This window comes from Cavia porcellus, unplaced genomic scaffold (genome assembly GCF_034190915.1).
Source record: "Cavia porcellus strain 051 isolate PalLab524CR breed Dunkin Hartley unplaced genomic scaffold, mCavPor4.1 scaffold_66, whole genome shotgun sequence".
NCBI classification, from domain to species: domain Eukaryota; kingdom Metazoa; phylum Chordata; class Mammalia; order Rodentia; family Caviidae; genus Cavia; species Cavia porcellus.
In genome coordinates, this window is record NW_026947549.1 from 2,380,992 (window position 1) to 2,388,598 (window position 7,607).

Genomic DNA, 7,607 nt, shown 5'->3' on the forward strand with positions numbered 1-7,607 from the left:
TAATTCAGACCCTCTGATTCACACCACCCCGTGATGTTTTTCTCACTCCTACTAGTGAATGTAATGTTACACACCCATACAATGCGCACCACCTAGCGATGTTTTTCAGAAACCTATCCTACATTACCAGTGCATGTTCCCTGACCTCCCCATGCGGACCACCCCGCGGTGGTTATCCCCATCCTACATTGACACTCACTCCCTATCCTAATTCAGACGCTCCGATTCACACCACCCCGTGATGTTTTTCTCACTCCTACTAGTGAATGTAATGTTACACACCCATACAATGCGCACCACCACGTGAAGTTTTTCTCACTCCTACTAGTGTATTTAATGTTACACACCCTTACAATGCCCACCACCCCGCGATGTTTTTCAGAAACCTATCCTACATTGCCACTGCATGTTCCCTGACCTCCCCATGCTGACCACGCCGCAGTTCTTTTCTCCATCCTACATTGTCACTCACTGCCTATCCTAATTCAGACCCTCCGATTCGCACCACCCCGTGATGTTTTTCTCACTCCTACTAGTGAAGGTAAAGTTACATACCCATACAATGCGCACCACCCCGTGATGTTTTTCAGAAACCTATGCTACATTGCCACTGCATGTTCCCTGACCTCCCCATGCTGACCACCCCGCGGTGCTTTTCTCCATCCTACATTGCCACTCACTGCCTGTCCTAATTCAGACCCTCCGATTCACACCACTCTGATGTTTTTCTCACTCCTACTAGTGAATGTAATGTTGCACACCCATACAAAGCACACCACCCCACGATGTTTTTCTCACTCCTACTAGTGAATATAATGTTACACACCCATACAATGCGCACCACCCCGTGATGTATTTCAAAAACCTATCCTACATTGCCACTGCATGTTCCCTGACATTCCCTTGCTGACACCCCGCGGTGCTTTTCCCCATCCTACATTGCCACTCACTGCCTATGCTAATTCAGACCCTCCGATTCACAGCACCCCGTGAAAATTTTCTCACTCCTACTAGTGAATGTAATGTTATACACCCATAGAATGCGCACCACCCTGGGATGTTTTTCAGAAACCTGTCCTACATTGCCACTGCATTTTCCCTGACCTCCACATGCTGACTAGACCGCGGTGCTTTTCTCCAACCTGCATTGCCACTCACTGCCTATCCTAATTCAGACCCTCCGATTCACACCACCCCGTAATGTTTTTCTCACTGCTACTACTGAATGTAATGTGACACGCCATACAATGCCCACCACCGCGCGATGTTTTTCCGAAATCTATCCTTCAATGCCATTGCATGTTCCCTGACCTCCCCATGCAGACCACCCCACGGTGCTTTTCTCCATCCTAGATTGCCACTCACTGCCTATCCTAATTCAGACCCTCGGATCCACACCACCCCGTGATGTTTTTCTCAGTCCTACTAGTGAATGTAATGTTACACACACATACAGTGCAAACCACCCCGTGATGTTTTTCTCACTCCTACTAGTGAATGTAATGTTACACACCCATACAATGCGCACCACCCCGCGATGTTTTTGAGAAACCTATCTTATATTGACACTGCATGTTCCCTGACCTCCCCATGCTGACAACCCCGCGGGTCGTTTCTCCATCCTTCATAGCCACTCACTGTCTATCCTAATTCAGACTCTCTGATTCACACCACCCCGTGATGTTTTTCACACTCCTACTAGTGAATGTAATATTACAAACCCCTACAATGCGCACCACACCGCGATGTATTTCAGAAACCTATCCTACATTGCCACTGCATGTTCCCTGACCTCCACATGCTGACCAACCCGCGGTGCTTTTATCCATCCTACATTGCCACTCACTGCCTATGCTAATTCAGACCCTCCGATTCACAGCACCCCGTGATAATTTTCTCTCTCCTACTAGTGAATGTCATGTTACACACCCATAGAATGCGCACCACCCCGCGATGTTTTTCAGAAACCTGTCCTACATTGCCACTGCATGTTCCCTGACCTCCCCATGCTGACCAACCCGCGGTGCTTTTCTCCAACCTACATTGCCACTCACTGCCTATTCTAATTCAGACCCTCTGATTCACACCTCCCCGTGATGTTTTTCTCTCTCCTACTAGTGAATGTAATGTTACACACCCATACAATGCGCACCACCCCGCGATGTTTTTCAGAAACCTATCCTACATTGCCACTGCATGTTCCCGGATCTCCCCATGCTGACCACCCCGCGGTGCTTTTCTCCATCCTACATTGCCACTCACTGCCTATCCTAATTCAGACCCTGCGATTCACACCACCCCGTGATGTTTTTCTCACTCCTACTAGTGAATGTAATGTTACACACCCATACAGTGCGCACCACCCCGTGATGTTTTTCTCACTCCTACTAGTGAATGTAATGTTACACACCCATACAATGCGCACCACCCCGCGATGTTTTTCAGAAACCTATCCTACATTGCCACTGCAGGTTCCCTAACCTCCCCATGCTGACCACACTGCAGTGCTTTTCTCCATTCTACATTGCCACTCACTGACTATCCTAATTCAGGCCCTCCGATTAACACCACCCCGTGATGTTTGACTCACTCCTACTAGTGAATGTAACGTTACACACCCATACAATGCACACCACCCCGCGATGTTTTTCTGAAACCTATCCTATATTGCAACTGCCTGTTCCCTGACTTCCCCATGCTGACTACCCCGCGGTGCTTTTCTCCTTCCTACATTGACACTCACTGCTTATCCTAATTCACACCCTCTGATTCACACCACCCCGTGATGTTTTTCTCACTCCTACTAGTGAATGTAATGTTACGCACCCATACAATGTGCACCACCCCGCGATGTTTTTCAGAAACCTATCCTACATTGCAACTGCATATTCCCTGACCTCTGCATGCTGACCACTCCGCGGTGCTTTTCTCCATGCAACATTGCCGCTCACTGCCTATCCTAATTCAGACCCTCCGATAGACACCACCCCGTGATGTTTTTCTCACTCCTACTAGCGAATGTAATGTTACACACCCATACAATGCGCACCACCCCGCGATGTTTTTCAGAAACCTATCCTACCTTGCCCCTGCATGTTCCCTGACCTCCCCATGCTGACCACCACGCGGGTCGTTTCTGCATCCTTCATTGCCACTCACTGCCTATCCTAATACAGACTCTCTGATTCACACCACCCCGTGATGTTTTTCTCACTCCTAGTAGTGAATGTAATGTTACACACCCATACAATGCGCACCACCCCACGAATTTTTTCTCACTCCTACTAGTGAATGTAATGTTACACACCCATACAATTCGCACCACCCCGTGATGTTTTTCTCACTCCTACTAGTGAATGTAATGTTACACACCCATACAATTCGCACCACCCCACAATGTTTTTCAGACACCTATCCTACATTTCCACTGCATTTTCCCTGACCTCCCCATGCTGACCAACCCGCGGTGCTTTTCTCCATACTACATTACCACTCACTGCCTATCCTAATTCAGACCCTCCAATTCACACCACCCCGTAATGTTTTTCTCACTCCTACTAGTGAATGTAATGTTACAAACCCATACAAAGCGCACCACCCCACGATGTTTTTCTCACTCCTTCTAGTGAATGAAATGTTACACACCCATACAATGCGCACCACCCCGAGATGTTTTTCACAAACCTATAATACATTGCCACTGCATGGTCCCTGACCTCCACATGCTGACCAACCCGCGGTGCTTTTATCCATCCTACATTGCCACTCACTGCCTATCCTAATTCAGGCCCTCTGATTCACACCACCCCGTATTGTTTTTCTCACTCCTACTAGTGAATGTAATGATACACACCCTTACAATGCGCACCACCCCGCCCTGTTTTTAAGAAACCTATCCTAAATTGGCACTGCATGTTCCCTGACCTCACCTTGCTGACCACCCCGGGGTGCTTTCCTCCATCCTACATTGCCACTCACTGCCTATCCTAATTCAGACCCTCCGATTCACACCACCACGTGATGTTTTTCTCACTCCTACTAGTGAATGTAATGTTACACACCCATACAAAGCGCACCACCCCACGATGTTTTTCTCACTCCTTCTAGTGAATGTAATGTTACACACCCATACAATGCGCACCACCCCGAGATGTTTTTCACAAACCTATCCTACATTGCCACTGCATGGTCCCTGTCCTCCTCATGCTGACCAACCCGCTGTGCTTTTATCCATCCTACATTGCCACTCACTGCCTATCCTAAATCAGTCCCTCCGATTCACACCACCCCGTATTGTTTTTCTCACTCCTACTAGTGAATGTAATGATACACACCCATAGAATGCGCACCACCCCGCGCTGTTTTTAAGAAACCTATCCTACATTGCCACTGCATGTTCCCTGACCTCCCCTTGCTGACCACCCCGGGGTGCTTTTCTCCATCCTACATTGCCACTCACTGCCTATCCTAATTCAGACCCTCCGATTCACACCACCCCGTGATGTTTTTCTCACTCCTACTAGTGAATGTAATGTTACACACCCATACAAAGCGCACCACCCCATGATGTTTTTCTCACTCCTTCTAGTGAATGTAATGTTACACACCCATACAATGCGCACCACCCCGAGATGTTTTTCACAAACCTATCCTACATTGCCACTGCATGGTCCCTGACCTCCACATGCTGACCAACCCGCGGTGCTTTTATCCATCCTACATTGCCACTCATTGCCTATCCTAATTCAGTCCCTCCGATTCACACCACCCCGTATTGTTTTTCTCACTCCTACAAGTGAATGTAATGATACACACCCATACAATGCGCACCACCCCGCGCTGTTTTTAAGAAACCTATCCTACATTGCCACTGCATGTTCCCTCACCTCCCCATGCTGACCACCCCTCGGGTCTTTTCTCCATCCTTCATTGCCACTCACTGCCTATCCTAATTCAGACACTCTGATTCACACCACTCCGTGATGTTTTTCTCACTCCTATTAGTGAATGTAATGTTACAAACCCATACAATGCGCACCACCCCGCGATGTATTTCAGAAACCTATCCTACATGGCCACTGCATATTCCCTGACCTCCCCTTGCTGAGCACCCCGGGGTGCTTTTCTCCATCCTACATTGCCACTCACTGACTATCCTAATTCAGACCCTCCGATTCACACCACCCCGTGATGTTTTTCTCACTCCTACTAGTGAATGTAATGTTACACACCCATACAATGCGCACCACCCCGCGATGTTTTTCAGAAACCTATCCTACATTGGCACTGCATGTTCCCTGACCTCCCCATGCTGACCACCCCTCTGGTCTTTTCTCCATCCTTCATTGCCACTCACTGCCTATCCTAATTAAGACCCTCCGATTCACACCACCCCGTGATGTTTTTCTCACTCCTACTAGTGAATGTAATGTTACACACCCATACAATGCGCACCACCCCGCGATGTTTTTCAGAAACCTATCCTACATTGGCACTGCATGTTCCCTCACCTCCCCATGCTGACCACCCCTCTGGTCTTTTCTCCATCCTTCATTGCCACTCACTGCCTATCCTAATTAAGACACTCTGATTCACACCACTCCGTGATGTTTTTCTCACTCCTATTAGTGAATGTAATGTTACAAACCCATACAATGCGCACCACCCCGCGATGTATTTCAGAAACCTATCCTACATGGCCACTGCATATTCCCTGACCTCCCGATGCTGAACACCCCACGGTGCTTTTCTCCATCCTACATTGCCACTCACTGCCTATCCTAATTCAGACCCTCCGATTCACACCACCCCGTGATGTTTTTCTCACTCCTACTAGTGAATGTAATGTTACACACCCATACAAAGCGCACCACTCCACGATGTTTTCCTCACACCTACTAGTGAATGTAATGTTACACACCCATACAATGCGCACCACCCCGAGATGTTTTTCAGAAACATATACTACATTGCCACTGCATGGTCCCTGACCTCCACATGCTGACCAACCCGCGGTGCTTTTCTCCATCCTACATTGCCACTCACTGCCTATCCTAATTCAGACCCTCCAATTCACAACACCCCGTGATGTTTTTCTCGCTCCTACTAGTGAATGTAATGTTACACACCCATACAATGCGCACTACCCCACATTGTTTTTCAGAAACCTATCCTACATTGCCACTGCATGTTCCATGACCTCCCCATGCTGATCATCCTGCGGTGCTTTTCCCCATCCTACATTGCCACTCACTGCCTATCCTAATTCAGACCCTCTGATTCACACCACCCCGTGAGGTTTTTCTCACTCCTACTAGTGAATGTAATGTTACACACCCATACAAAGCGCACCACCCCACGAATTTTTTCTCACTCCTACTAGTGAATGTAATGTTACACACCCATACAATTCGCACCACCCCGTGATGTTTTTCTCACTCCTATTAGTGAATGTAATGTTACACACCCATACAATTCGCACCACCCCGAGATGTTTTTCACAAACCTATAATACATTGCCACTGCATGGTCCCTGACCTCCACATGCTGACCAACCCATGGTGCTTTTATCCATCCTACATTGCCACTCACTGCCTATCCTAATTCAGTCCCTCCGATTCACACCACCCCGTATTGTTTTTCTAACTCCTACTAGTGAATGTAATGATACACATCCATACCATGCGCACCACCCCGCGCTGCTTTTAAGAAACCTATCCTACATTGCCACTGCATGTTCCCTGACCTCCCCTGGCTGACCACCCCGGGGTGCTTTTCTCCATCCTACATTGCCACTCACTGCCTATCCTAATTCAGACCCTCCGATTCACACCACCCCGTGATGTTTTTCTCACTCCTACTAGTGAATGTAATGTTACACACCCATACAAAGCGCACCACCCCACGATGTTTTTCTCACTCCTTCTAGTGAATGTAATGTTACACATCCATACAATGCGCACCACCCCGAGATGTTTTTCACAAACCTATCCTACATTGCCACTGCATGGTCCCTGACCTCCACATGCTGACCAACCCGCGGTGCTTTTATCCATCCTACATTGCCACTCACTGCCTATCCTAATTCAGTCCCTCCGATTCACACCACCCCGTATTGTTTTTCTCACTCCTACTAGTGAATGTAATGATACACACCCATACAATGCGCACCACCCCGCGCTGTTTTTAAGAAACCTATCCTACATTGCCACTGCATGTTCCTTGACCTCACCTTGCTGACTACCCCGGGGTGCTTTTCTAAATCCTACATTGCCACTCACTGACTATCCTAATTCAGACCCTCCGATTCACACCACCCCGTGATGTTTTTCTCACTCCTATTAGTGAATGTAATGTTACAAACCCATACAATGCTCACCACCCCGCGATGTATTTCAGAAACCTATCCTACATTGCCACTGCATATTCCCTGACCTCCCGATGCTGACCACCCCGCGGTGCTTTTCTCCATCCTACATTGCCACTCACTGCCTATCCTAATACAGTCCCTCTGATTCACACCACCCCGTGATGTTTTTCTCACTCCTACTAGTGAATGTAATGTTACACACCCATACAATGCGCACCACCCCGAGATGTTTTTCAGA